This window comes from Epinephelus fuscoguttatus, linkage group LG2, assembly GCF_011397635.1.
Source record: "Epinephelus fuscoguttatus linkage group LG2, E.fuscoguttatus.final_Chr_v1".
Taxonomy (NCBI): domain Eukaryota; kingdom Metazoa; phylum Chordata; class Actinopteri; order Perciformes; family Serranidae; genus Epinephelus; species Epinephelus fuscoguttatus.
This window is the reverse complement of record NC_064753.1, coordinates 8,222,561-8,242,131: the sequence shown is the minus strand read 5'-3', so window position 1 is coordinate 8,242,131 and position 19,571 is coordinate 8,222,561.

The following is a 19,571-nucleotide window of genomic DNA, read 5'->3' as shown; positions in this document are numbered from 1 at the left end:
CGCCATGCCCTTGAAAGTTGGCACAGAGTAGGCAGAAGAGTAGCGCCCAGCACCTGATCTCACCTTTACCAATCGGTTAAAGACATGCCATGTCTACGGTCCCTTAGTCTTGCCTTCTTCACTGTTTCAGACCCATCCCAAGACCCGTCATAGGGCACAGATGACTCCAGCCCAAGGCCAAGGGCTCATGAAAGGTCTATGGTTGACCCTTAAATGGCAACAAGTAAAACAATCTACTTACTGACTTATATCACTGACACGCAAGTTTTATGTGAAATGGTGTAGTCTATTGTGAAATGGTGTGGTCCATCTGACAGAGGGGGTCAGATGCACGATGCACAGAACTTACAAGTGCGCCAGTGTATGTACCAGGATGGGGTATATGGGTGGAGGTGGTGAGACCAGTACGAAGGGGGAATCCATGGATAGATTTGAAGGTGAGGAGGAGTTTGTAGTGGATACAGGATTTGACCAGAAGCCAGTAAAGTTAGATGAGGGTGAAGATTATGTGCTGCTAGTTCTTAGGCAACTGTGAACCATTTTTACTGAAAGTACATTCTGCTAAAGAAGAAGCCCAACAGGAACTGTTGACAGTGAGGTCTTTGAAGGGACACTGTTGCTTTTGATTTTTTTTTTTTTCTCAATGAAAATGTTTGATGTTGGGAGTCCCACAAACCATATTCTTTTCCCCTACATTGTAAAACCAGACCAACCATATTTTTCTAATCATTTTGGTGAACCAACTCTATAAATGGCACATTAAAGTATGCTCAAGTGAGAATAAACTGAACATTTGTTTTACCTCAGGTAACATTGATATTGCTGTTATTGATATGTCAGTGTAAAAAATTCTGTAAATGTTTAAGACCACTGCCTCAGTGATCAATACAAGCAGTGGGAGGCGCCCAGTGAAACCGTAAAACAGCGCTGTGACGGTACAGCATATAATCCTACTGCATCCCCGTAGATGGTTTTACAATCCCATGACCTTTGTTAGGCTCTGGAAGATGCACAGCCCTCCTCTTCCTCCCTGGCTCAATGCTATAAGGACATATTAAATCTAGATAGGACTGCTGTATTAAGTAGGGAGACTGTCTCATGCTACATGTAGATAACCTTGTGTTATTAGCTCCCTGATGGCCAATCAATATGCCACTTCCTAGCTGCTGAGGATGAACCAAGTCCCTCACCTAGATAATCATCTCTCACTGTCTGACGCCGAATAATTGGTAGCCTCTCAATCCCAGCTTGGTTGACAAGGGTGGTTTGCATATTAAAAACACTGCGCTAACAGTCTATCATTCTGAACAGAGAGAATAAACATGCATATACATAATATTTTGAGATAATTGAGCTGGGATGCATCACCAAACCCCAAGGAACAAAAATAGCTTTATAAAGAGAAGCTGGGGATGGGCTTTGCTTAAAGTGTACTGTTGATCATTGCTGTAATGCTATGCATAGTGAGGGACGGATGGTGTTTATGACTGTGTCGGGAAAAGAACTGCAGCAGAGAGTTTAGTCCCTGATGGCCATCTCTCTGTGGAGTGGAGAAATCATCTTCCCACTGAGCGGCGGGTCCCCGGCGGACAGAATTGACATGGATGATGAGGATGGTGATGATGTTTAAACGGAAAAACTCCCTGTCCATCTGTCCACAGCCGCACTTCTGCTGCCCCTCATGCTGCCGCTCTTCTCCATTTTTTCAATGCTCTCTTTTTTCTCATGTAGGCACACTCAAAAGCTATTTTTTTCTCTTCTTCTAAAGTAGCACATTTGTGCACAGCTGCATTTGTTTATCCATCCTATTTCTTTTTACAATGCCAGATATTCAAACAAGTGAAGTGGTCTAAATGTCATTTGCAATTTGTGCCTTTAAAGCGCCCTTATTACACAAAAAAAACATTTGGCTCCTTTAAGAATCCCCCAGTGAGGTTACTTAAAAGAATTCTTTAATTATAGAGTTTGATGAGGAGCTCATCAATGAGTATTCAGTAATTATAGGATATCCTAGATGGCACCCTTCAAGAGTTATATTGAATTAAATGGAATCCACCAAAAAAAAAAAAAAAAAGTTCTAAGGGAATTTTCTCTTGAAGGAATGGCATTTCAGATGTGCATACTTTTACTATAAACTCTCAATAATTAGTTTCTCTAAGAACTCTCCATAAAGGGCATGTTCTGTGGTTTTGCTGATGCACAAGCAAATAATTTGCAATCCGACCACCCATGTTTATTTGCCAAACCTTGACCTCTCTGACAGTGCTGTGTCCATCTGTGGCCTCTAACAAGCTTTACAAATTGTCAATATTGTATGGCTATAGGGCTGGAGAAGGGGAAGTCAGAGAGGAAGCTCTCCCTGGAAGGTACAAGTAAATGCAACTCCCTTTAATTGCACAACTGCAGCTAAGCTTATGTGCAACATCAAGTAATTAGGTAATTGGTAATTGGAATTGTCTGAAATCTAGTGTACAAACTCAAAGTCTGCTTTCTACACTAACACTTAGTGATGACAGTTAATGAATTTGGTCAAAATGCTGGTCTTAACTTTAATGAATTGACAGGTGTGTGCCATAGATTAGCTGGAGTTAGCTTGAATTCATATCAGTTACAATAAATAGTGGGCTACTTTTTGATAGCCTTGTTAGTGTATCTAATTGTGCTACAAAGGCCCAGATACAACAAACCGACTTCAGAGAACTAGTGGCGATGAAGGCCCTATGCTGTGTTGCCTGATGTCGCTATGTCCTGGCCAAAATGTTGCATGTGAATACACTGCAAAGACTACAGCTGATGGCCGACCAGCATGTATGTTCTGCACCTGTGGAGTGGAAATAATGCTCCACACCAGCAGAGGTGATAATCTGTGTGTGTCACTCAAGAAGAGACTAGAAGACAGTCTTGATGCTAGTTAGCCACTTAGCACATTAACAACACAAATCAGAGTACCATGAGCAAGTGAACAATGACTAAAACCATCAGGGAAAGTGTCTGCTAAAAAGCTCAGTGGCTATAGAAAAATAATCTCTCCTTGTGTGCCAAGTTTGATTTGGTCTCTTTTAGCTCTTTCAGATTAAGCTCTTTGTTTACTTTCCTCACTTCTGTTTCTCTTCTTGTGCGCTGAGCTGTACTGCCAGTCAGAGTGTTTTCATCCATTTACTGAATCAGCCAAATTTTTCAAAAAAGTCAGCTAGGGCAATGGCCACTGTCAGCTTGGTGTGTCAGGGCCTTAGGAGCATAATCAGCAAAGAACTGCATCATACAACTGTCTCTGACAAATCAGTTGAACAATCTACAGCAAGACTTGTGGTAATGCTTATTGAAGTCCATCTTCTTTCACCTCTATTTGGTTTTACAAGTATTAAAAATCTTAGATGATTAAGAGGGCTCAGTTCAGTTCCTTGTAGTAAAACGACAAAAAATGTCACATTGTTAGATACGTTGTATAAATAACTCACACAGCCAGCTGTAGTCAGATGGGAGTATATGCTGATAGGTTAGCTCGCTAGCAGTCATTCTAGCGCAGCTACCCCTTGTCACAAATGTCTGCATTAGGCAACTTTCCCACTGGACAAAAAACCCACTAAAACCCACTTATATCCGGCTTTTGTCATTAGTGGGGAAGGTCACAATTGACATTTACTCTTGGGACAAATAGTGGTCTTTATCGACTCCAGCTCCAATCAGCTTTGATCGGCAGTAATGGACACCTAATTTTAGCCCCTTTGCCGGCGTGATGCAGTCCATTGCGTCCAAGCAGCGCACAAACATGGTTCAAAATTAAGTTTAGGAGAGACTGAATAAGAAATTAAAAAAACAAAAAAACTTACCTGTTTTCTGGCCCGTTCATAACATCAAACTTGATACACCAGGGAAAAAATAAAACAGAAATACACACTGGTCGACTGCACAGCTCTGGTCTACTGGCAGAGCAGTCTATCATATATTTTTTTAACTGGTTTATCTGTGCTTGAAAAAAGAATACATGTACTGATTTGGCTGGAAAATGGGCATTAGTCCTGCTTTTCCCAGTCTGCCTCTCTGTCCCTTCCATCCTCAGTTCCAGAGCCCCTTGCATTGCCATTTTCTATCCATACACCACATGCCCTGAGACTTCCCCACCCATCCCAGTTACCTTTCTCACTCACCTGCTCACCTGTTTCCACTTTCACTCAGCCCTGCAGTGTATAACTGGCCCATTTCCACTCATTTCCTACCAGTTTGCTAATGTTGCTTTGATCCTTGTTCCAGCTACCTCTACCTGAACCTGTTTCCTTGTCTGTACCTGCTTGCCTTTCTGTCTAGACCTTTTTCCTGCCCTTCTCTTGTTCACCACTGGATTCTTCATTACTGTTACTACCCATACAGATAAGCTTGGGTAGCATAAATTTGATCTTGAACTAAATACACCGCTTCTGTTTGTTGCTACCATTTCGTTTGTCGCAGTGTCCCTACCATAGTTATCTGTTTAAGTTTGTTGAACACAAGCACATTAGCTAACACTGGTTGTAAAACACATGAGCTACTAACCATGTTAATATCGAATGGAGGATGTAGCTTATAGCTATATTTTGGCATATTTATGTGGTAATAATCCATTAAAGTATCTGTCAGATTATTCTCAGGCAATGAATTTGAATTCCTTCTGGCATCAAAGCTTTTTAGCTGACAGTGCATTCTTACCTCCTTGCTGCAGGGTAAAGCAAACAGACAAGCAAGAAACCAAAACATGAATGTGCATGTTCAGTCATAGAGTTTTCAAACTGTAAAGTAACCTAACACTGGCACTGACCTCTTTTGTCTAGACTGGAGTTTCTTAAGGTCACTTGGTCACTCTCTATGGAATCATACAGTGTCTGGCAGGGTAAACTTTAGATATAGCTGTCATCTCTCTGTCTGTGCCTCCCATGGTGGTACTGAGGGCATGTGTGTTTGTGCCAGTCTTACAAGGGCAACATCAACACACAATGTGAGTGTCAAAGTGAGAGAAGGGCTGCTCTAATATCAAAACATATGGAGATCACTGCCAGAAGTGGCAGCACTTGTGCCTCCACGATAGAGGCTAGATGGTGGATGTGGTGGAAGCTGACAACCAGCCGAGTGGCCACCCACGGGGGCTGCTGCTCCCGGGGCACGGCTGCGGCCAGGCGCCAGGGGAGCTCCGGGGAAGCTTCAGACTCGAAGGGGTGTGGGGGTGGATGCTGTCATTGCTGGATCAGTGGAAGAGGCGGACACCATGGACCCAGGTTCAGTGCACAACACCCAGGGGACAATTCAAATGGAGCACAGAAGCTGGGCCTGCTAACCTCTAGAATAATGCACAGACGCAATCTGCTGTCACACAAACATCCACATACATACAGTACACACACAAACATATACAAATGTGCACACTATTAACCATCTTATGAGAGTATGTGTGTAGAGGTCCACTGATATTTGAAAAACAGCTCAGTGGTTAATTGTTTAGATTTGTGCACCTACAATGACTGTAAAGCTGTGAAGTATCATACTCTTTGACAGTTTACAACACCTACATAAAACATAACTTACAGATTTTATGACTATCAGACAAATACTGTTTAATTTAGGAGCGTTCTAAGCAATCCAACATGGCGGCGCCCTGAAGCGAGAGAGTTTTGTTTGTGAATCGGTCTCAAAATGAGTGATTTTAACAGTATTAATAATTTTGATGGTCTGGAGGAGCCAGTGAGACGTTCACCTGGGGGTAGGAAACGCCTACTGTGGGATGTAAACACACGGATGCTGAGACCGGTTTCCGTCAGGCCAAGAAGCTGTCATTGGACGACCTGGTGATGAACTTCAACAAGTTTTATGAAAGACCAAACAAGGTTGATCAGGACCGCGCCATACTTCATCTCATTTCATTTAAGGTGCTGATGTGGACATAACCTAATTGCCCCAAAGGTTTTGGACTTAGGTCTAATTATGTGTAAGCCATGCCCCTTTAAAAGCCATAAAAGAAATATAAAGTAAATCCAGTGAGATATCAGCTAGCTTTTGATGAGTGTTGATAAGCTTGGTGTAATAATTATCCACAGAAAATGTGGTATGAATCAGACCTACGGTTTAGGAGGAGATGTCAAAAATGTGTTTTTCATAAAAATCAAAATGGTGTTGCAGCACCCCTGTCGTCCGGTTTTAAAATAATTTTACACACGAGCCTCAACATTATTATTTATTATATCCTGCAAGTTAAGTAATGATTGGACAAACAATTTCCAATTTATAGTCTGATTTTTGTCTTGCCACATCCTTTTTTTACATTTTTGGTGCCCCAAGTGATCGATTTAGATGGAACTGTTGGGATATGTTGCTGGTACCTCTTTAGATAGTTCCTGCAAGATTTGTGATGATTGCCTCAATAGCTTTGGAGTTACGTCTATTTATGTGCTGAGCCACGCCACTTCTTAAATTCATTTTCAGTATCTTCAAAACACAATGAGATGTCAACAAGCTTTTAATAACTTTCAATAAGGTTGGTCCAATTATTATTCACAGAAAATTTGATACAAATTGGACCTACAGTTCAGGAGGAGATGGCAAAACTTGATTTTTCAAAAAAAAATAGAAATGGTGGAAAATCCAGTAGGCTGATCTAAATGGTTCTTGAGGCCTTTCTGTAGAGAACTTTGAGCTGAACTTGTGTCAAGTTTCAACTTTATTGGATTTACAATGCAAGGGGTGCAGCCTTTACAAAACTAATTATAGCATTCCCATCTGGCTGACCAACATCATATTTCTTAAGCAGCATTTAAACTCAACTTCCAATCACATTGGTAAAAATGTAATGTGTCAATGATGTACCATCTCGCAGGGGGTCCATGTCATTGGTCCGACATCCCATTAGTTCAACGGTCCGCGGTGCTGAACGGCTCCCGGCGGGCGTATTTCTACCTTGGTGGTGCGCCGCGACCGGCTCTGGTCAGCTGGGAAAGGCTTGAGGCAAAGCAGGCTCACGGCTTATGTGTTTGTCACTTTCTTTTTCATTTTAACCCACACCATGATCTTTTCCTAACCCTAACCAAGTGGTTTTTGTGCATAAACCTAACCAGACCTTAACCACAGGGCATCATGATGATTTCGGAATGGACTTCGGAACAATGGGTTTAATATGGTCGGAACAATGGGATGTCGAACCAATGGGTTGTCGGACCAATGGGCAGTTCTCCTCGCAGGAATTTTCAAAAAAACTATACTGAAGAAGAAGCAAAATAAATCTGCACAAAATATAGGGTTTCAGCCCTTCAGGCTTGAATCCCATATGAGACTTTTTGAAAATTTTCATTTTACTTTTCAGTAACATGAAAAATAAGATTTCATAGCATCGTTGCTTTCATATGGCTTGTACTGTCATCTCTGTACATTTTGTTTTGTGCGTATGTTTTTTCACTCACCTATCTTTTTATGCTTGCCTTAAAAGATTGCTTACAGACCACCAGGTCAAAATTTTATGTATTCTTACCATTACAAATTGTTTATGAACTTCTGAGTGTCTGAAATGTTCAGCTTACCTCTGATATAGCCATTCAAGTTTGTGATAAACATTAGAGGTCTTCACTTGTCCAAAATGACAGACCTGAACTGTAATGGACCCAAGAACTTCATTCCAAGATCCAACTGGACCAGAAAAGTTTCAAGAATATATAGACCGAACCCGATGCACCACCTAGAGGGGAGGTCTCAGGTCTCTCTCAGGGATAAGTAAGGTAAGGAGAGGGGACACTGAGATAGACAGACGATATTGAGTTTGTCAAATGAAACTTCCTCTATGGTAGACATAAGGTGCTAAAATAATCCTTTGACATGCTTGTATCTACTGTTTTTAGCTGGCGCCAGGCTTTTGCTAGCGTTTCAGCCCTTGGTTGCAAATTGTGGCACCGATAGTTTCCACCTCTGGTGAGTTGGCTTTTCAGAGAATGACACATTGCACTCTCCACACACTTAGCCCTGACCATAATAAAAGATGGACCCAAACCCGTATTGGTCCCGAGTTGGGTCATGGATCCTAGGGCTTAAGTAGAACTCTAATACACATCATGAAGGTTGTGCATCCAGGCTAGAGATCCCAATGTCACAATATAAGTTATCAACTAAGGTTCACTTTCCTCTACTCTTTCTTAAATGGATTTACACACACACTTCTTCTGGTGGTCCATCTTAGTCGAAGATGACGTAGCTTCCATACAGCTGTGGTGAACCTGGCAGAGACTATCGTTGCTGGCAGCGATGCCACTGCACGTGACTATGAAGCCCGATCCTAGAGCCACATATCCTGCCACAGTGGGGACATGTGAGGCTTGGATCAGGAGGCTGGGATGGTACTGGATCAGCATGAGGTTGTCTTCGCTGGTGCCGGATCCTCTGTTGTTGGGTGCAACTCTCCTCCAAGTGCATGACCCCATGACATAGAGAGCACCAAAGTCATCGGTTAGCTGCAGCAGACTCTAGGTCGTTGGGTGTGATGTTGCACCTCTTTAATGTCCCCTTCAGCTAGTCTTTAAACTGCTGCTTTTGTTGTCAAACACACGAGAGCGCAGTCTACCAAAGGCAGAAGACGCCAGGTTGGTGCGGGCTTGGATATCATCATCAGTCTGGCATGTGGATGTCAGTGTGCTGCCGAGGTAGCAAAACTGGTTAACGACCTTGAGGGGTACACCACTGATGGTGAACACCGATGGAGTAGGGGATGGAGACCTCTCCTGAAAGAGGACTTCTGTTTTTTGTGTGTTGATGACAAGACCTAGTGAGTGGTAGACGTACACACACACACACACACACACACACACAGACTGTTTTAGGAGATAATAAAACACTTCCTTGTTAAAACAACACCCAGTGAATGTGGGTATGAACAACACAGGTATTACTGAAATAAGCTTAAGTTCTGTATGTGTTTTACATAACAGATATGAAATCTTTAGTTACAGTCATCTAGTTTCTGTTACATCTGTAATTCTCCTTTGATCGTAAAATGAAGCAAGCTGGTTTGATGGAAATCACCAGTCAAAACAGCACTAATGTGTAAAAGAAATCCCATATAAATATTGTCAATTAGTTCACTTGATATAGCTGTCAGGTTCAATCATCCTTTGAATGTTGTTTGTATTCCATTTTCACACACATCATCATGATTTCTGACAAGTTTGATTGTTTCTAGGTAAGAGTAATTACACTCAGCTCGGTGTAATCTTCCATTAAATTAACGTCCATATGCTCTGCCTCCCACAGCTATGGGAAACCACTGAAACTATTTTTGAAAGTAAGAGAGATACTAAAACAAATTAAAAGCTGAGGCTTCCAGATACTGTAAAGTATCTCACTAAGGTATCAAAGCTGCTGTTTTGACCATTTTATATTGACAACGGGTCAAATGACTATGGGTAATATGAGGACTACATAATTATAAAGAAAAACAAAACAAAACACAAAGCATGTTTGCAAGTGTTGCTTTTATATCCTCAGGAAATGGGAGGTGAAGTCACAATTCACAACATTTCAATAATTTACCTTGGGATATAAAAGTTCTATCAAAAATCAAGCTTGGCCTTGGGTGGAAGAGTTGCTGTCAGGTCAGTTGTAAGTCTTGTGATTTTCTTGTAATCTTGAGATTTTTAATAATTTCCCACAGAGTTAGGAAGTGTGCAGCATTTCTGTTACTGATTTGCCTCACAAAAAGACAAAACAGCAAATATTTTATGTTACATGTGCAACACAAGCCCATCTTTTCCTTGCAACCTTTTGTTCAATGTGTTCAGATGGTCATTGAGCTCAAAAAGCGAGGGGCTGCCTACCACTCAGCTGCTCAGTTTAACAAGGCTGGAGACTTTTGAAAATGGTCCTTTTTGGATCTCAGTGAACATCGGAATGGCAGATCACGTCCACATATTGTGCATCAGTTTCCAACAGGAAACCCTGAAACTGCCAGTGATGAAGTACTCTTGATTGGATGAGAATAATAGTTTTCACCAAGGTACTCATCACATCACCCAGCTGGGTGGCTCTGGCATAGGGTGCTTCCTGATGTATAATACAATGGCATTTTACAGCCCCTCCTCCAGACTCCCTAAGTTTACTGCACACCAGGGATGCCATTACATCATGGAATGGCCATCAGTTATAATTCCGCACCCACCATAAAAAAAGTAGCATTTTTGCCATCATGTGCGGAATCTCCTTCATCAAGACTCATTTGTATGAAAAGAGCGTGCAAGCAATCTACACATATAATGATAGTCACACCTACCGTAGTATCGCATTGCCTATCCTGCATTCTTATATAATCAGTGTGCCAAATATAATAAATATAATTCACAGTCCATAAAAATTAGGTGTTTGGGTTTAGACACCCCCAGTCTAAAGTCTTGAAGCTATAATGTACATCAACAGATCTGCAGTGGATTCCTTGGAAACATTAAGCCCCTGTCTACATACCAGAGTTGTAGAGACATCAGTTTTAGATACTAAAATTTACTCGTACAAACATTTAATGAACAATTTAAATTTGAACATTTTTGGGTGACAACAGCTGTTCTACTGAATACATTGTAAATCATTGTCAGAGCTGAGGTCTGTCCTTAAAGTCTTTCAGGACACAAACGGTGGGAATGGACAGATTCAACTTAACAGTGAGCACCACATGCTGTAAACAGTTGCCTCTAGTTAAAGAGCAGGGGTGTGGATGTGTGTGACTGTGCATGTGAGGAGACATACGTACGTTTGTGCATGTGTAGGTCCACGTCCACTTTGTGTGTGGGGGATATTGACAGTATACTGACAGGATGTTGATTATCCAGCTTGCGGGAGGCTGAGGCCTGTCTGGACGTCAGGTAGGAGTCACAGCACCGAGGAGTGATGAGACAATCAGACAGAGGGGGAGAGAGAGAGGAGGGCATATGTCAGGGGCAGAGGACGATGACAATAAGCTGTCTGTCTCAGCTGACATGAACACAGCACTATCAGGATCAGATTAGCTACAGCACTGCTCTAAAATGTGACACACACAGACACACATGCACAGGACATACATGTACTTCAGATGCAGTCTCTCCTTCGCCCCTGGTCTGTCTTGCAGTACTTTACTTGCTGTACTATAGATAAACCACCGACAGAGTAAATAGTGATTGATAGCACAACTCTACAGTTCCCCTTTGATCTACCCAGTCTTTTTTACATCTTTCAGCTCAATTTTTTTTATTTGTTTCACAGCCTGCAACTTTTCTGTTTCTGGTTCACTCTCACTGCTCTCATCAGTGTCAATTCCAGACACAGCAGGCAGCTGTTTTCAGTTGGGAAAAAAAAGGGCTCTGACAAACCCACTGCTCGCTGTCCAGCACCAAAGGATAGACAGACAGAATTAGCGACAAGCTAGTGAAAACAGTGGAGCATTTAGCTGCTAAAGAGCAAGATATTTCCCTCAGGAGTCAGAGTGATTATTGGACTTACATTCATCAGGTAGCCTGAAACACAACTCCAGTAGAATGTGGCTCCATACCTGCTGGATAGCTGGTTGTGTAAACTGGCAGTAGTTTGCAAACATGTTCACAATTCGCCAGGGGAATCTACATTTGAGTATTTAGCCAGTGAAATTTGTGATGATTGTGTTAATTTTAGTCTCCTTCCCCCACAAAGACAAACAGTGAGTAAGTTTTGTTAAGGTCTTATAAATATTTTGTCTGTGTGCATGTGACGTCGGTTAACTAATGCTTAGTGAGATTATGTCTCACACACAGGCTCCGCCCTCTACTGGACTCTTGAGGTAATATTTCTTCAATCACAAGCATGCTTTTGCCACCTGATCTGCATTAACTTAAGCGGTCAATCAGGACATGCCTACCTGAATACTTGTGGACCCGACAGTGTATAAGTCAGTACATGAGGCTGTCCACCATCCTCCTGCTCTTCAGCAGCAGCGATTTGCCCACTGAACATGGGTGTATGTGATCCTTGATGACCCGTGAAGTGTGTTATGCAGGGTGTTTGTTGCTTGTCTTTCAACCCCTGAAAGGTTGGGCCATGGCTCCACCCAGTTCAGTTGTTTCCTGCATGGCTTAGCTGGGACACCTCCTTCTTCGCTGTGGAGGCATAGATAATGAAGAAGTAGGCGGGCTATGGCGACTGGTCAGGTTCAGTGGAGCTGGGTCGATGTCATGTCACGTCAGGGCGTTCATTCATCAGGCTTCACCCACTGTACCCATAGAGTGCAGTAGCGGGCGAGGCCTGCGTGAGACAGAACGAAGGTTACAATTTTGTAACCCTAGTTCTTTTAGCACAGGCGAAGCCCTCCACCTAGGGCCTGTTGTTCCTACCCACTCACTGAAGAGGGTGTAGGATGGCACACAGCCTCATGTCCCGCATTATGTACTGTGGAGTATTTGTGTAGAATAGAATAGAATAGAATAGAATAGAATAGAATAGATTATATCTTTATTGTCCACCATGGGTGAAAATTGGTCTTTGGCTCACCAAACACATAAGACAACATTGTAAAAGCAGACAAACAGTCAGTAAAACAGGCAAATAGAGTCATTACACTTAACACATTAAATCAGCACATTGTAGGCACGTCCTGATTGGCTGGTTATGTTTATGCAAATCTTAGTGGGTGAATGTGTGCTAGTGACTGGAGAGGTACCATCTATAGAGGGCTCCATCTGTGCTAATAGAACTAGGGTTATAATATCACAACCTTTGTCACAATTAGTTAGTGTCATAACATATTTTGTTTATTTACTCATTATTTAAAGTTGTCCTGAGGAGCAATGTTTGTGGGCCCCTGCTTTATTTGTATCAGGCACACACACACACACACACACACACACACACACACACGCACACAATGATGCACATGCCTGCAAGCATGCGGATGATGCCATGCACAGCCCTGCCGTGGTTCACATGCTGTACACTGATTGACAATTGGTGGTGATAATGCATGAAGAAACATAGCAATGCAGAGCAAGAGGCAGTCAGGGGAAGGTTTGCTAGTTTGCAGGATGCAATACATGAGGCAAGTTTAATATTATTTTAAAAAAATCAGCTCTGCAAATGTTTCATGAGAATGTTTGTTAGACTTCAAGCATACTGGTAAGAAACACTGAATGTAAACACAAATGTGTTCACAAGAAAACTGACATTTAAACATATTGGATAGGCTGATGAAGTGTAAACTATTCCACTTACAACAATGTTGCAAGTGTAAACCTATTTGACTGACTAGTTTAGCACTTAGGATTTGTAAAGTTGTGTTTGGTCAAAATATTTTGTTTGGTAAGACCCATGTAGTATGAAAGCAGAGTCTCCTGCAGTCTATTGCTTGATTTGTGTTTGATGCATCCTTGAGGGTCGCAAGTGTCCACATGGCCAAAGTGATGTCACACCATCAGACATGACCCTTTGCGGGTGTCCCTTGGGATGGGTTTTCCCTTATAAGCAAAGAGCATGGATACCAAGAGGCGAAGCTCCGTTGAATTTTTGCCAACAGCCACTAGGGGCGCTAACGCCATTTTGGACTGTTGAGCTTGGACTGTTGCACCCAGACAACATGCAAGATGTCAAGGAGAGAGGAGAAAAAAAGTAAAACAAAACAGTGTAGTGCCATTAACTGCAACAACTACAACACCCCGCACCTGGCCTTCCACCGTTTCCCGAAGGATCCCAACAGGTAAGAACTCCTGAGGTGTAAGTTTTGAAGTGTTTTAATATCAATTTAATATGCCAGTTTTTGTGGGAAGATATATATATGTGTGTGTGTATATATAGGCCTATATATGGCCTCTTGGACCATTTATATCAGAACTGATTACTGATTACATTAAAATATATCAGATTAAAATAGCCTATATTATTATTATTATTATTACTGTCCCCTTACTGTACAAACTGTAAATAAATCTTTATTCCTGACTATGTGACACCGCCATTAATGTGTTTCTAGTTAAAATATTGATTTTTTTTTTTATTATTTATTTATTTATTGGTAGATTGGCTTATGGGGTGATTTTGAAGGAATAATTAAGTTAATCTTCTCATAAGTGGATGTAATATGTAGAGATGCCATCTCGGCCGTTTTTCCTCGTTTTGTTTTTTTTTAAAGTCTATATTTTGCTTTACAAAAACGTGAAAAAGCAGCTGTGACCAAGCTATCACGAGGTGAGTAGCATTGTAAGCATAATTAATAGCGATATACTTCAGTTTGTCTGTGTGTTTTTGTATGCAAGCGGGTCTGCTGCGGTCTGCTGACAGTCCAAAATGGCGGCGGTAGGACGAAACCATGGGGGAATTTGTTGCTATGGGGCGTTCTATTGAGCTTCGCCACTTGGTATCCATGCTCTTTGTTATAAGTGCACAATTGACATATTCTAACTACACAGACGCAGATGGAAGGAGAACCTTGTAGACATGAGTTTCTGATACACTGCCCCCTACAGTTTGGGAGAATATTAGTTTTAGCATGACTGATCCTTAAGAAGGAAGGGGAGGACATCACTTCCATCCATCTCAACACACATGTAATGTTTTGGATAATAGGTATTATTCTACAGTAAACTGACAATCATGGTGTGAGGAAAAAGCACATTATATATAAGCATAAAGCTCATGCATCTGGCCCATCCCTAGTGTGTAGTGTTAAGCTAGAAATGTCATTGGTGAATAGTACTGCAGTTTACATATCAGTTTTGATTTTTGCTCTCACACATTTGGTCTCCACCTGTGGATGTCAAGGATTTCTCATCAATCATACCTGACACCAGAATTTCACTAAAGCAAATCCAGACTAGGTTTGATCTACATGAATTTAAGGCTCCTCATATGTTTTTTTTAAATATCATGCACCATTCTGTTCTATGTATTCATTTGTCTGTTTTATTTTTTATCCTTTAATTTTCCTCTATTGGATTTAAACCCACAGAAATATACATGTTCCATTATTTGTACCATCTTTAATTATGCATTAGGGTGTGGTGTGCACATTAAAAAGATACAACTAAAATGCTCATTAAATTTGCATAAGCGACAACATTTAAACTGAGTACAAATACATAGGCAGAGGTCCATTTACCACCCCACGGATGAAAGGGCATGAGATATTAAGAGGTGGGGCTGTGTCTGCATTCACAGAGAAACCCTAATCTTGCTAAATTATCCTTCGCTAACTAATTGACTTTTAATTAATCCCCTTGGTATTTGGACAAGCACAGACCTTAGCAGTAGGTGCTCTGTGATGAACACCTGCATTGTGGGAGGAAGTGATCTTTGTCCATGGGTGAAACTGTTTTGCTACCCTGGAGATAGTGTTGTACATGCATATGAGAACACTGTGGTTTCTATGGAGCACCAGCTTCCTCAGAATAAAAACTTTTCATTTAGAAATGAAAGCAAATAGTTGCTTGTCTTTAAACTCAGCCATTTTTACTTGACTGCCATGACAGTTACACACAGTTGCCAGTATTCTTTATTTAACTGAGGGCATTTACAATGCATGTTAGTAAATAGTAATAATAAAATGATACAGCTGATGGATTTGAAGGCTGTGAAAATCCTGTTGACAACATGCCATGAGAAGATAATCCATCAAATCCGTGATACAGATATTAGGAAAAGAGGTAAATGTCAGATTTCCCCCAGAGTGAAAGAGCAAGGATTCTTTTGAGAGCCAACAGTATCTGATATCCAATAACCCAACTTCATTCTGTCATATACACATTATAGTCTCAGCTAACTCAAAGTGGACACCTATTCTGTTGGATATATTAAAAGAATACAACACAATGATGTTAAAATACAAAATGCACGCAGAGACAAAGTGGGTATCTGATGGTAAATGTGTCCTTTGAAGGGGCTCTATGCAAAATGACTGTATGAGTTGCCTGGACATGATTCTCAAAAATGGAGGTGGCTGAGCCAGCAGCTAGCAGTTAACTCCGTAAACAGTGCTAAATGATAGCAACAATTCTGACAAAGCTAATGGTGTTATCCAGCGGGGAAAACAAGAGGGTGGGTGCTACACTTTCGCAATGACGCTGTCCTGATATCGGCGTTAACTTCCATATGAGCAAAGTGTGCCATATGTACACACATGTATGCACATCTGGACCAGCTCACCACAACAAACCACAGAAAAGCTGGCATAACAACGCACACAGAGGTAGCATGACTTCATTCTCTGCTCAGGATGCCATTACTCCACTATATCTTTACACAGCAAAAGTTTTTATCTTCCTTTTCCTTATGCTTTCCTCCAGTGATCCTCCCAGCCAGTACCACTCTTATGTGTTGCAGTATTTGCTTTGTATTTGCTCTGTTTTCTGCAGCCTTGACTGACTTATACTAATGTGTTATTTCAGGCTGTTCTCACAATTTTTATGTTATCCTACAAAAAGCAATTTACCCAAATTTGTACATATCCCATGTATGTTGAAAGACTGCGTGGATCTCGTGACCAATGCATTTATGGCACAAAGAAGCGGTCCTGAGCACTTAGAAGAAGGGAGGCTGGGGTGGTGGATGGGTCCCCAAAAAACAGACTTTTGCCTGGGACTTTCCCCTGGAGTTGTGTGTTTGGATCTGTGCAAACTTTGAGTCTTTTTTAAGGTACGTCCCCACAATGTTTCTTTTCTAGACCTAACCACAGTAGCTTTTCTTGCCTAAACCTAAAGACACCCAACCATATTTGTTTTCCTAAACCTTACCTCTGTAATATTACATTAATTACAGTTAAGGATATCATACGAGCTGTTCTATGAGAATACGCTGGTTACTTTCAATAAAAGTTCCACCTCGTCATTGGTCCAAGAAAAGAACTCTGGTCTTACTTTTAGCAATTTTCATAGTATTTTCTGTAATTATGCAACCAACCACAGAGTAGACAATCTGCTTCCTGTTCACAAGGCATGCACATGTCCAGCGTACGTGTGATGTGTCATGTGGCATTTCCAGGCGTGTTATTATGAATGGAGATTAAACGATTGCGCATACAGAGATTGTTTACATTTAAAAGCACATCTCTTAAAATGAAGATGTATTAATGTGGGTGTAGGAGCATCATGAACTCCAGAATCTATAGGACACACCTCAAACTACATGTTTTATTAAGTTGTTATTGTACTTGTCATTTCTAAATCCATGCTTTTATCATGAACACCAGTGTCCTTTGCTTAGTTATGTCAACTGTAAAAAGAGTGAAGATGTTTACATTACAAAATAATGGGATACCATTCTCACAAATTAATCAAATAATTGACGGACGGAATGGTGTTCATCCCTCCAGTTAAGTTCCACACACCTGCCGAATATATGTGAAGAAGCGCTTAAGCTGTCTTGGAGGTTCCTCATGGAGCAACACCTTAGCAAAACACTTTCTACTGTTTTGTCACCCAGTTGTATATAATCACCTTTATATGTGAAAAGCGAATCCTTCCGATGTTCAGACTCACTGTTTTCTTCTCTGATCAACCAGTTGCTCCCTCCTTGTTCCAACTCCTGCTTTTGTCAGAGCTACACAACAGTTTGCACTTGCAACCAAGATGACATGAAAATGACTAAATCATCTGTTTGTTAATGAAGTTTTTTTTTTTTGTCTAAAGGAATGTTGTAGATATGGTCAAGGTTTGAGTATATACATATACACTTCTTTGAGTTTACGCCATGTCGGGCCATTTTAAATACCTAATGTAAGAGTCCCATAGTTAATAACTAAAGACAGTGCGTGGTGACGGTGTGGAGGGTGATTATTGTGTGGGAGGTCTAATAAGGGTGAATAGGGAATGCTGAATGTAGAGTGATCAAGGGCAGAGAGAGGGGGAGGGGAGTGGATAAAGTAACAGACAGAAAGAGAGATAAAGAGGGGTGATGGACATGTCTCATCCTCTCCCTGACAGCTTCATCAATAGCCTCAGGAAACACACACACACACACACACACACACATACATGTAGATCCCTCTCCTGTGTGTGATTGACAGCTAGCAGGTGCTGGGTGAATGAAGTTGTCAGGCTGGCTGCTGATCAGCTGTGCGTCGCCGTAACAACAGCTGAAGGCTCAGCTTGACGCGTCGCTGCACTTGAAGGTGATCTCTTGTTTTGCCAAAGAGTGCGCACGTGTATGAGTGAGTGAGAGACGTCCAGGTTAAATAACACATTATTACTTCGTGTGACTGTATTGTCTGTTCTCTTGTAGATTATTGTGAATTCTAAACCAGATTTGAATGTAAAAATAGACCTATGTTTTCAACCTACATTGCAAAGTTGAGCTGCAAAAACGTGAAGGGTGGTGAGGAACTGTAAAGAAGGAATCAGAAGCTACTGCAATTTCCTCTATTGTAGCCTTTATTTACTACAGTGGCACAGAATATGTCTTTATTTGCAACAGGCATATATTAGAGACAGGCCTTGATTTCTTGTGTCTCCTGTTCCCAAATGCAATCTCAAAACTTCCTCCATACTCACCTGCTGTCTCCACAACACTATTCCATCAGTACCTTAGTCAATGTTAAGCAACCATGAATGAAAGTCTTTCTCCAGAATGTTCAAATTAAAAGTCTTGCAGACTTTCTTTTATAATTAGGCTTTTATTGTGAGCTAGGTATGAATGAGTTCACCATTATCTGTATTAGTTCATCAAAGTAATTCTGTATCTGTGCTTGCATAGGCTGAGTTTAAACCGCAAGTGGATGGGTCTTAAACTAAAAATGGGTGTGGTCTAACTGGAAGTTGTTCATCAGCTCAAATTGTTATGGTTGATCAGACGTTACTATATTAATTATTTGTCAGAGACAGAACAATCTCAGGATTGAGCTTCGTATCATTTTTGCTTGCAAGAGTTGTGACAGTAGATTGAACATAGCTACCCAAATGAGGATTCACCTTGATCACAAAGACAGATAGCCTGTTGAAACATTTAACTCAGATGATACTTGTACTCAAAAAGTGCATTATCTATACCGGATACCTTAACCATAGTACAAACCCATCAGGGAATATTAGCTTTATATAGATGAAAGACACAAACAGAATCAATAATTTCACCTCAATGTATTTTCCTTTGCCAGGTGAGGAAATTGAAAACATGGCCTACCTTTCTGGACCTGTCCTGCAAGTTGCATAGCTGGGATGCAGATTCCCTCGTCTGTCTCTTGGGAGTGTGTAATTCCTCCCAAGCCTGGGGAGACAAGATACGACCCACCAGTAGCTTGTAGGAGGGAACTCCATGACACCAATGCAGTATCCTCCTACGACATTGGTGGTGATTTCAGTTGGCTGGCCTCTGTTGTCTTTGGCCTGCCTGCCCTTTACATATATAGGTACTTTTTAAAACATTTGTCACAACATAGACAGGAAGAAGAAGAAGGGAAAGACAATATATAATAATTAACATAAATTAAGTGTCCAACCCATGAAATGAAAATAAAAAATATACAGAAGCAGGGGTATGAGTGTGTGGCAATGCTCCCATATTGTTTCACAGACAAAATAGCAAATCAAAACAATGGGCCTTTTCCACATAAGACATTTTGACATGTGACATGGGAAAAGCACATGTGTAAATAATAA